The following is a 12,854-nucleotide window of genomic DNA, read 5'->3' as shown; positions in this document are numbered from 1 at the left end:
TGAACAGATTTTTCGAAAGTTGTTCTCATAGGACATGCTATGACCTAAGAGATTGGTTTTTTTCCAATCTCGAAAATAAACCGGTCAGAAATGAACAATTTTTTTGAAAAGTGTTTTTCATACGATATGCTATATTTAACAGATTGGTTTACATGTTGGGAATTAAACATTCCAGGTATCCTCGCAGTAAATTACATCTGCTGCTATAGTGTCCAGCGAGCTTACAACTCAAATAATGTATTTTAAACATTTTATAATAAAAATATCTATGAACAAATTTGAATGTTAAGATTACAAAGGTGTACATACATTACCTTTTCAGTTTTGAACCTGTGACCTTTTACAAGAATACGAGTCCTCTTAACAATTAGGCCCACTCAAGTTGTCAATGTGTATCATTGCAACAGTTATGAGATATTTAAAACATATTAATTAATTAAATATATAAGGATGTTAATTAGTTTTATAAATATATTTAGATTGAAATATAATTTTTAGAATTTTAATTTAATTATAAATTTTTACATATTTATATATATCAAAATATTTACATTATGATATATTTTAAATTAACAAAATTTAAAACAATAATAATAAAAATAACAAAATTATAATTTTATTTTAAATGATATTATTATTATTATTAATTATAAAAATATTAAAGGGTGATATGATGGGGATATTTTACTAAATCCTGAGGGAAATGAAAGTAAATTTTTCTTGGGGTTTAGGGAGAAAATCCAACAACCTGGTTGAAATGTATGGTCTCCTTTAAGGAGTATGCATAGCAAAAGAAAAAGTTGTTAAAGATATCACTATTTTAGGGGACTCACTGCTTACTATTTAGTTCCTTAATAATGAGAACATCTCGAAAGACAACTTCCCTGGATTGGTGTTATAAAGGATCAAAAGATTAGGTGATTTTTTTCACTTCATGAAGTCATACCATATTCTCAAATCTAATAACGAGGAATTTGATATGCCAGCTAATTTAGCCCGCTTCTTGAAAGAAACCATCCTAGAAACAAATGGCTCTAAGAGTATTTATCTTATTCCCCAAGTTCTTTATGGCTCCATTTGAAAATTTGTCTCTTTAGCCCACACACCGTTCGATTATGGATCCCCTTAGAATTAAACAAGCACGGATAAGTTTGATGAAAGATGCCCATCCATCCTGAACATGGCACTCACTAATAATCACCTCAACGCAGTGTCATTGTATTTTATTTCACATGCTTGGGATAATTTCATCCATTTGTCCCAGGCCTCGAACCATTTACCACTCACGATTGTGATGGATTTTCCCAAAAGAAGTATTGAGAAATTTATTTCCAAATTGGTATGATTCATGTGACTAGACAGGGGAATTAAAGCTAAATTCAAATGAGCACTAATCAGATTTCACTTATGCGTATGTGTGTGTATATGCAAAGTTCGTTAATGCAGAAGTTGTAAATTTGGCTCTGGAGCAGTTTTGGGTTTCAAGGGTGGCGTTGAGGGGGTCACCTCCCTAGTAGGTTTATGATTAGCCCAATTGTTGGAAAGTCAGAAGAGACAAAACACAAATTCATACATAAAACACATGAGGTGTGGCTCTTCTATTGATCACACAAAACTTGATTCTTACAATGAACCCAGTGAAAGGTATTTAACCTTTTCCAACTAGCGACCTGCCTAAAATATCCTGACATGCACACATACTTAACTCAGTTAACACACACTCCAAATATGGGTGGAACTTAACTCTTCATTCATCACTCGACTTGACTCAATGCTCAACAGTCCACACTCAGTTAACTAACTCTCTAATTTTAGCTAACTCCACATGGGGGAGTAATTACAATTTCTAACACTTCACCTTAATTATGACCATATGACTCAACATGAATAAACATGACTCAACTATGCCTACTAGGGTTACAATAGAAATTGACTCAATTACCACTCCAACATGCATGTTGGTCTATGTCTTAGCTACCCTTACAATGACTCAATACTTTAGCAATTTTTCATTTTCTTTTTCTCTTCTTCTAAATTTTATATCCTCAAAATTGCTTCATTCTCTGTTGCACTTTCTTGTTGTAGCCTTCATATTTATTTACTTGTTGTTGTTGCAATTTTTCTTTCAATTTTTTTGAATTTATGTTGAAAAACAATTTGATCTTCTCTACTATATCTTCCTCTTCAAATGTTCGTTCAACCATGGACTGCTGCCATAACATTACATCTTAAAACCGTCTTCTTTTCTCTGCTTCTTACCCTTCATATTCCTCACAATATTTCTGCGATATTTCTTGATAGAAAAATCTGATCTCTTCTTGACTCCATTACTGAAAAATCATTTCAATGTATTCATCTTTGTCTTCAAAAAAATCCATATTAATATTTTCACTTTCATCATTGGGTACTGCTATTTTTTTCCTCTAATATGCTCACTCAAGATAATTATTCATCATTTCATTCAATTCTTTTATTCTAGCTGTTGCTTTAAGACTCTCATCAATTTGTTCAACTGGTTTCTAAATCAATTCTTCAATGAGCTTCAAATCTGCATCAAACTTATTAACAGCCTTGTTTTCAAATTTTTCACCCATGCTATTCTGAGCATCTACATATTAAAAAACGGTGTTAAAAACATCTTTATTATGCTCTTCAATGAGAGCTTCTTACTCTATGTCTTCCTTCTCTGTCGTCATTTCAACTTCACTGAAACTATCTTCCACTATTATGTGGTCAATGGATATTATCACCAAAAACTCTTCAATCACTTTATCTTGTTCTTGATCATCAACTACTGCTAGATCACATATTGTTCCATGAGCAATTCCAACTGCTTCATATCTTGCTGCTACAGTGGCAACTTCAATCTTCAATTCTTCATCAAACATGGAACTTATCATATTGCTTTAATCAATCTCTGTTTCGAAAAAGAAACCACACATATCATCAACATAATGTTCATCCACACTATGGTGGGATATCCGAGCATGCATGTGGTAATTATCAATTTCATTGAAAATTTCAACTTCATCGAATCCATGAGCTGTGACTGGATTCACCAATTCACATATAACTTTGCAGTCATCATCCACACGTATCTCATCATAGTGGGATTCACAATCATCTGCATCATCCACATTACAATGGATTCCTTGAGAATTTATTTGCTCTTGTTCTGTTTCACATACAAAGGCTCCTGCCTTTCTTTTTGCAATCTTTGTTGCATCTTCTTCATCCATATGCATGCTTGAATAATGGGTTTCACTTTTATGGTTTTGACAACCATCATCCACTTTTGAGTGGGATTCTCCAAGCTCTATTTTCCTCTTAGATTCTTGCTCATCTACTCTCAGATCTGTGGATGACTTCTTTACTTGTTACATAACCTGCTACTGCATGTCATTCCCCCTAGCCCAAAAAACTTCTTCCTCTGTTGCTAGACTTCTCAATTCCTTGGGTGTGGCCTAAGCCTTTCCAAAAACGACAATGACCTTTGTCTCTTCTTTTTAATTTATTTTCATCATATACTTCTGTCGCGCTTTGCAACCCATGACTAAGGTAATTTCTCTGTTTTATAGTTTATTTCTTGATTGCGGGAGGCTATATTCCATATTACACCAGAAAGAAAATATGATTTTCAATATGCGCCGTCGTAAGACACAATCTTCACAAAAAAAACCATATCATGCATATAAACCAACAAATCTTGACCATGAATCTTTTATCGAAAAATCCTCTTCGCTCTATTAACACGACCTTGTCTGATGATGCGTTGGGTGTGAACAATATCCATGATATAGAAGGATCGTGTTAGTCCTCTAACGCTTTGTATTCAGAGGAAAGAAGAGTGCTTGCAAAACACGGTAAATTTTTCACCATTAACGTGGCTTTATGCTAAGCCCACGAGTGTTATATCACTTGAATACCACTGTAAGGTGCGTTATAGCTTAAACAAGAGGAAAAAATATTTCTCTTCTCTCTCTCATAGATTACTGTTGATCCATTCTCCTTGTCTCTTTATAACCTCGGTTTGGTCCCCATTTTTTGGAAATATAGAGAAGACAAAACAAATAATTCACACACAAATCCACACGAGGTGTGGATCTTCTATTTATCACACAAAATTTGATTCTTACAATGAACCTCGTGAAGGGTATTTAACATTTTCCAACTAGAAACTTGCCTAAAATATCTTGAGATGCACACATACTTAACTCAGTTAACTCACACTCTAAATATGGATGACACTTAACTCTTCATGAATTATTTGACTTGACTCAATGCTCAACACTCAACGCTCTTTTAGGTGACTCTCTAATTTTAGCCAACTCAGCATGTGGGAGTAATTACAGTTTTGGAATCCACATGAGGGAATTAGACAGGGGAATTAAAGCTAAATTAGAGATGAGCAATAATCAGATTTCACTTATGCTTGTGTGTGCAGATGCGAAGTTCGTTAATGCACAAACTGTAAATTTGGCTCTGGAGCAGTTTTGGGTTTCAAGGGTGGCGTTAAGTGGGTCATCTCCGTAGTAGCGTTAAGTGGGTCATCTCCGTAGTAGCTCTATGATGAGCCCAATCTCAAGTTTTCGATTCGGCCTCTCAGTGGGTTATTCCGGTGGACTGGCCACTTTTTCTTTTGGAAATTATAGAGAACGGAGGTTTCTGGTTTGGAAGCCATCTCAGCAGCGCCAGGAAACTTCTTCGTAGGTGAAAACTGTTGGGCTCAACTTCTTACTGACAGAGGTACCGCATTGTTTACTGTCTTCATTTCAAATTTTGGAAACCTTCTTGATTTAGCTGCGAATCCCAAAAGCCTACGTTAGTCTCTCATAGCTCTGAATAACAATTCTCTCTAATTAAGAAATATTATGGTTTCATTGGATAATTTCGTGGTATTTCAGTGGTTCCTCAGTTGTTCATTCATATGTTCATCTCAAATTATATGTTTCTTATTCATGTATGATGCCTCTCAGTTGAGACTAGTCACCTAACTGGAGAAGCTGGCTAATTATCTTCGTGGTAAAGTGGAAATGGCCCTGTTAAGTTATAATATTTCTGGGATTGGTATTAATACACTTGTAGGGGTCATCCGGTGGTCTCCCTTAGCTTTCGAATTACATTAGACTTTTGGTTGGCATTTCCCCATGAAATTTGTTTCTTCCTCAGATGAATCCTCTGCAAATATCGCTTGATCTCATTGTTTGTCAACTCATAAAACCATGCACATGGATGATTATGGTTTGCATGTGAATTTTTTTCATATGTACCATCACCAGGTGGATTAAATAGAAAAATTATAAGTCCTTCAGAACCAGATTAGTCGCCTTATTGATGAGGTTGGCACACTTAAAAACATAATCATGGATTTGAAAATGAGGAGCGTGCCTACTACAGTCGTTAGCGAGATTTAGGATGATATTGGCAAAATGGATATTGATCTAAATTTCCGAGCAACTGAGAATGATTCATCTATGTCCATAGGGTTCCCTTGCTTCCTTTTCTATTTTCGTGTTCTGGAGTCTCGCTTTTTGTAATGGACTGTAATGGAGTCCTCAAAGTTTCCTGGTGTCCGTTTTGATGTACACAATAATAGAGCCTATTGTTAGTCTCCTAAGTCTTAAATTGTCAAAGGTTGGTAATGCTCTTTCTCTTTGGTGAGAAGTGGAACTGATGATATAAATCTCGGGTGTTTGCTACTACTAGGTGCAGATTTTATCAATAATATGCTCATTTTTGTTTAAAAAATGCAATAAAAAATTATTATAATAGTTGTATATATATACAAGAAGTTTTTTAACCATGAACAGTCAGCCCTACTCTACCATGGTGATGGTTAACCTAGAAATAGGCTTAGTTATATTACTATGGATCAATACAACTTACTCATATGGATGCCCATCAAACAATAACTCATGTTCATATGAGACATGTTAGTATGCCAAATTTTCTTTTTCTTTTTCTAAATAATCAATTTAATTAAAAGGGGAGAAAGGGAATTAGTGACTAATCAATAAACAACCTCTTATTTGTGACCACTACGAAGAATGTTCTATCATATTTCATGGAGGTTAAATTTGTTCCATCCACCTAATAAATTTCATTGGTGGATGGTAGGGATTTAACCTCCACGAAATATGCTATATTATTCTTAGTAGTAATCACCGATGAAAAGTTGAGATTTACCTTAAAATTAATAATGCCCTTTCAATTAATTTTTCATAAGCACACTTGTATTAATCAAGTAATGATACGATATAAATATATGAATGCTTTCTCAATATAGAGAAACAATGTTTATCTCTCAACCTAAGTAGATCTAACAACCTAGTAAAGACTCCAAACAAACTCCATTCCTTATAATGCATCACACCCAAGGAAAGTAGGAGATAGAACTCTAACATTCTTCCTTAAAGACTACTTTGTCTTAATCTTGATCAACAAACTCTATTTGTAGTCGAAGATAACAACAACAATCATTACCAAAAATGATGGCATTTCATATAAAGACACAACCATCGATCAAAATACATGGGTAACTAACTACTACAACCTTTGGTTTACTAAGATGATCTTCAAGTACATGGTTCGTTCAACCATCATAACGTCATACTTGTACTTATACTTGTACCATGAATTCCACCTACATCTCATCATCATCACCTTAGGCTTTCTCAGCTCACTTGTAACCATGCTTTGGATTTTGTTAGCTTACATTCAACAATGTTTTAGGTTTTTTTGGCTTACCCTAAACTAAGCTTTCACTTTTATAGGTTACGCTCAACTAGGCTCTCAATTCTCTTTCATCGCACTTCCAAGAAAATACAACATTCTACTAGAATCCTTCTCTAAATGTTACCTATCTCTCAAAAACTTCATCACATAACAATAAGTGGCTTTGGATTAACACAAACCTACACTTACATAGTGGTTTTTAGATTACCACATACTACACAAGGGTATGCATGGCTCATTAGGATGATATCATGACTGATTCATGTGCATTCAATGGAAGTATCCATTTATGGAGATATAGGGTATATACATTCCCGAGGAGCACTACATCAAACCACACATGGTATACACTTGCTACAACGTTTGCAACTCAGATGAAAACATGGTCATGAGTTTATTTTAATTAACACACAAATAAAATGTTTACCTTTATTGTTATCCGTCATCGCTCAACCTTGGCCAATATCACAACCAATATAATTTGTTGGAATAATGCTTCCATAGGAACTACGAACTACATTCCTTGTACCAATCACGAAAGAAATCTTTAGTGCATTGAGGACCTTTCTATCCTCCGTACTATAAACTCATTATTTCACTCATTCAACCTACAACCAACACTTGGTTTCTTTAAGTGAGAAAAATGGAACTTGTTTCCATCAAAAAGTGTCCATGCTCATGTCGCCATTTAAAAAACTATGATATACGAAGAGAAAACCAAAATACCAATGATACCTCAAGATCAATGAGAACCTATTTCATTCTAGGGTCTAACATCAATCTGATGATGAAAACTTATCATGTGGTCACCTTACGACATATTTCCATCTATTGAGATACATGGGTGTGTTCCACTATACTTTCTAGTTATCAAGGTAAGTATTCTAGATATAGTATATATCCATCTCAGCCTTACGTTATTTGCACCTGCCAACCATGCCCGGCAAAGTACCATTGAAAAAATAGTTCATGGAACAAAAACTCATAGCTAAAAAACCCTTCTAGCTACAACAACTATTACTTTACAGACTTAGGAATGATATTACATAAGAAAATATTATAGCGCTACTACATACATCAACAAGAAATACTAACATAATCACAGGAATATAATATTTCTCTTGTAGTAGCTTACAACACGGCTATTTTTTTCCTCAACTTTGGAATATTCATTCAATGAATGTCTTGGCTCTCCAAGTTTTTCTTGTCATTTTCTAGATGTGTGAAATCTAAGAAAAAAAAGATATACCTCTATAGAGTTACATGGGTTAATAAGGCTTAATGATTTTACTCAAGATTTCAAGAGATAAAAATGAACTTTCACATTACTAGAGCATAAATTTTATCCATTTGTTCCCACATGATGATTCATCATTTACATCATGAGGTAGGTGATTGAAGACCAATCACAATTGTCACACCTAGTTAACAATAATATAACACATTTTGATGTCCATAATAGTAGCTATCAATGTTTTTATAGCAGTTTGAAACCATAAATTTATCCCCTATTCAACGGTACCTTCACTCGTCATTATTGTTGTCCATAATAAGTCTTTTCATAGCTACTCCCTTATCTTGTTGGTTGAATATTTTAACTCTCAATATTCACTTGTTGCAACAAAAGTTACATTTGGTAAGGAGTTCCATGTCATGATCATTGTATCTTGCCTCACACTTTATCTCCTAATCCAAGCACCTTAATCCCACTCAACAATCCCTCCTAGGTCACTGATACATTCTTCTCGTCATACATCATTCCTTTTCTCACAAAAATGAAAGGAAACTCACACAATGAAATGCGATTCAAATTCATTTTTTCTAGCGGCTTTCAATGAGAAACATTAATTGCATGGGAAACATTGCAAGGGTTATCTCCCGTAGGGGTAACAATATGGAATGGGGCTACAATTTCCACATGGAAAACAACACTGTGAATGGGACAAGTCGAGGCACTGGAGCCAACATCATACACAATCTTTGATTTCTTCAATGAGTGCATCAATACAAATCTATAATTTGAGGAAGTAAATTGAGGTCTTCTTTGTTTGACTAGATGCAAATTCTTTCACCTCTACACTTAACTATTGTGAAAAATTACATGGCTCAAACGTAGCACCCTTCACATGGTTTCTATGAACCTTGGGAAGAAAACTTATGTCATGTGCCCTCTCACTCAATCTTAGTTCCACTCATTTTCTTGGGTATATCATTCTCGGATAGATTATGTAAACTAACATCCAGTCCTCCATAAAATCATTCGAAGACTAAATTTGAACTTATTTTCCTCATCAAGGTCAATTTTACCTCTGACAATGCTGTCAATTGTCTTGATAAATGTTTTAATATTTTCCTCATCTGATGGTTGCGGATTTGAAGAGTCCATGACTATGAGCCAATGTTTGTAGTTGCAACTTGGGAAGAGAGACTCTTGCATGTGGTACTCATTCAAATCTAGATGAGAATACATTAATCTCAAATTCTTCGAGACCTTAAAATGCACAATCATACATTGCAATGAGGGTGAATATCGAAATATCCTATGGTCTTAATGATCCCCTCACTAGGTACAGTTACAATGACAACGTCTCTTTCAGTCAAATAGAAAATGAAACCATTGCTTGAATGATAGAAAAGTAAACATTGATACAAAAGATTCATAGTGACATAAAATAATAACACTCCCAAACAACAAATTTCTCTCCTCTCCTTCAACCTTGGCCATCTCATGAGGGCCATGCTCCCTCCCAACTCGTTTAATTCCTCTAGGCTATTGGATGTGTTATTTAACACTTTAAACTAAATTACAAGGTCTATTGTGAAGGCAAGGTTATAAAAATCCTCTTTTCTAAATTCATCAAATCTCAAAACTAGTACCACCATCATGTTCAACTCGTTGATATATTTCTAACAATATGAATTCCATCTCAATTTGACTCCCATATTGAACATTATTTCCATTTGAAACTTCGAAGATTAACCATATTAGAAAGGGATCGTCATGTAGCATGCTTATGTGACCCTTGTGGCCCTGCCACATCACCCTGAGAAATCCCACATCACTCATGATCCAAACGTGGAATGTTGATGGCCACTAACAAGCCTCCATGTCACTTAGAACATGGAAAGCTTGTAGGTCCCACTACAATTTTCCCCTTAATATTATGAAACTAATTCTTGTCATATCCAATTCCAAGGGAAATATCGAGTGCACACCTTATCAATTACTGACACAATGGACCTAAACCCTCAAACCTCTGAATCACACACAACCTCCATAGAAAATTTGGTTCCGGTCCCATCCATTATTTTGCATATGTGCATATCTCAAACACTACCACACATACCAAATTTCAGTTATGACACCCACTTACAGGGAAATATGGCCTTGTGCAAATGTTCACCCATGTGGGGCCCACCCCATATAAACTACACTTTCTTGTGATATATAGTTTGATTATGATATAATTCATTTCAAAGGGGTGTATGGCCAATCTGATCGGATGCCCCAAACTAGTGAATTCATCTGAGAGGTTAAATTGGAATCTATCCCCTTCACGTATCCAAATGGAGACTACTTTGGGAGATGAAAAAGGTATTCTACTCAAATAAAAATATACCAAGAGACCATCGAGTGTTGAATACAAAGACCAAATTTTTTGTAGAACGTTTATGTTAATAAATTTATTGAATTTTATTAGAATTCCTTAAGGAAAAACATTTGTTGAGAATGGGAAATTATATGGATAAGATCAAAGTTATAATATTCCACCTTCAAAGGATTTTTCTATGACCATAAAAGACTTACTGGTGTTGATAAAACTAACCTATATAAGATCCCAAGAAAAGGAGACAATGTCTCTAAATGATAGATTTAATAGGAAAACCACAAACCATGATTATCATGTGAGCTAAAGACTCTACCATGACCTACAAGTGTGAATAACCTTAACATTCAAAAATTATTTGAAAATCAATAACTATTAGCGTTGAAGTGAATCTTTATTCAACATTCAGTAGACATAATGTTTTCCTGTCATGTGAGGTAATTTACAGTCTTCGAGAGGGCATTGAACCATAAATTTCAACAACATATCATATAAATGAAAGCACATGCATTGATGGGATAACTTAGGGTATTTAGGAAACCGATCATATTCATGTTAATTACTCCATAATTCATGAAGTTAATAAGAACCACATAGATCAAAAAGTTCAATGGAACCATGAAGGTAAATAAAGAAAATCATTCACCGTGAACCTATAATAATCGTAGCAACCGTCCATACATAATGTCGATCCATATATTTAACTGTCACATATCATACATATTAATCATCCATTTTTCAAATGGAAACACGTAATTATAATGATTCATTTAACTTCAGATGGGTCGTAACAATGGATATATTTCAACTCTCCACCAAAAGATAGGGTAGCTAAACTACAATCTTTCGTGCAACTAAACATGTCAGAGTTGGATGAATGGGCTCAATTACTTTCTCAATGGAATTTCACACTAATATTTAACAAACCAAAGAATGAGTCCATCGTTCAAGTGGTTTATCAACTACTGTCTGGTAGTAAGCATCCAGGTGACTCTCTGTCACTCCAAAAAATCTCATTCATAGTACTTCTTAGTTTCAAGAGATTGAATACACTATATAGGTGGTTAATAAACTATATTTCGATGGAAAGAATTGCAAGAGTATACAACCCACTGTGTTATGAAACTAGCTCAAGAAAAGATAGAAAAGATAGATCCATGCCTTAGAATTTAGCCTCTTCGAGGGGGCAACCTCCTTTACATTACATAAATGAACAATTCTTCGATGACTCAAATGACAAAACCTCCTTTCTATATATAGGAGTCTAAGGAGTCACAATATAATCCAGCTGACCTAACAATAATAATATAAAGCCACAAAAATAACAATAGAGGGATTCTATGGCGCACAATAATAACAATATGGGGGCAATAGGGGCACAACAATATTAATAAGGGGTATAACTGCAATAGTAATGGGATAGTCACTAGTATTATAGGGACCAAACATGCCCCTCTCCTTCAAAAAAGTGTTGTCCTCAACGCTTGAGTAGTTCTGGATACTTCTACATAAAACTCTCGTCCTCCCATGTGGAATCTTCAGCGGATAAGTTCTCCCACTTGATAAGATACTCTGAAATTGATCAATTTCGTAGCTGTCGAGTTCTTGTTTATGTGAATGCTTCCGGTTCCTATGTAATTTTTCCTTCCTCATCAAGTTCTAGCAATATTGTTTGAACTGGGAGCTTGTCGCCTATAACCTTCTTTAAACATGAAACATTGAAAACTGGGTGCAATCGAGAAGCTACAAGAAGCTCCAATTTGTATGCCATAGTACCAATCTTTTACAACACCTTGTACAGACCATAATACTTTGGTGATAATTTATTATCCTTCTTAGATTGCTTGAGGGACATTTGCTTATATGGTTGTAGCTGTAGGAATACCCAATCACCTACATGAAAACTTCTTTCACTGCGAGGTTGATCTACCTGTTGTTTCATTCTATTATGTGCCAACACGAGGTTATCCTTTAAGAGTTGGACTTGTTGTTGATGTTCGATGTGATGTTCCACTGCCTGAACCTTAGAATTTTCTCTTAAATATGATGTGATGGATGGTGGTTGATACCCATAAAGTGCCATAAATGGGGTCATTTTTGTTGATGTATGGAAGGAAGTGTTATACCACCATTCAGCCAGAGGCAACCATTTGACCCATTGTGTCTGTTTATCAGATACAAAGCAACGAAGATATCCTTCCAAACATTTGTTTACTATCTCAGTTTGCCCATCAGATTGAGGATGATAAGATGAGCTATGAGCTAACTGAGTACCAAGACAAGAAAATAATTCTGTCCAAAAATTTCCAGTGAAAATGGGATCTCTGTCACTTACAATAATCTTTGGGTTTCCATGTAGCTTTTGAATTGTTTCCATAAATGCAGTAGAAACTGTACTGGCTTTAAATGGATATGATAATGCACAAAAGTGTGCATACTTGGTAAGTCTGTCAACTACCACCATGATGACACTTTTTCCCTCAGACTTGGGTAAACCTGTGATAAAATCCA

Source organism: Pinus tabuliformis, chromosome 1_1, assembly GCF_031772625.1.
Source record: "Pinus tabuliformis cultivar Carrire ecotype Pingquan chromosome 1_1, CPIR1, whole genome shotgun sequence".
NCBI lineage: Eukaryota > Viridiplantae > Streptophyta > Pinopsida > Pinales > Pinaceae > Pinus > Pinus tabuliformis.
Note: the sequence above shows the minus strand (reverse complement) of the source record.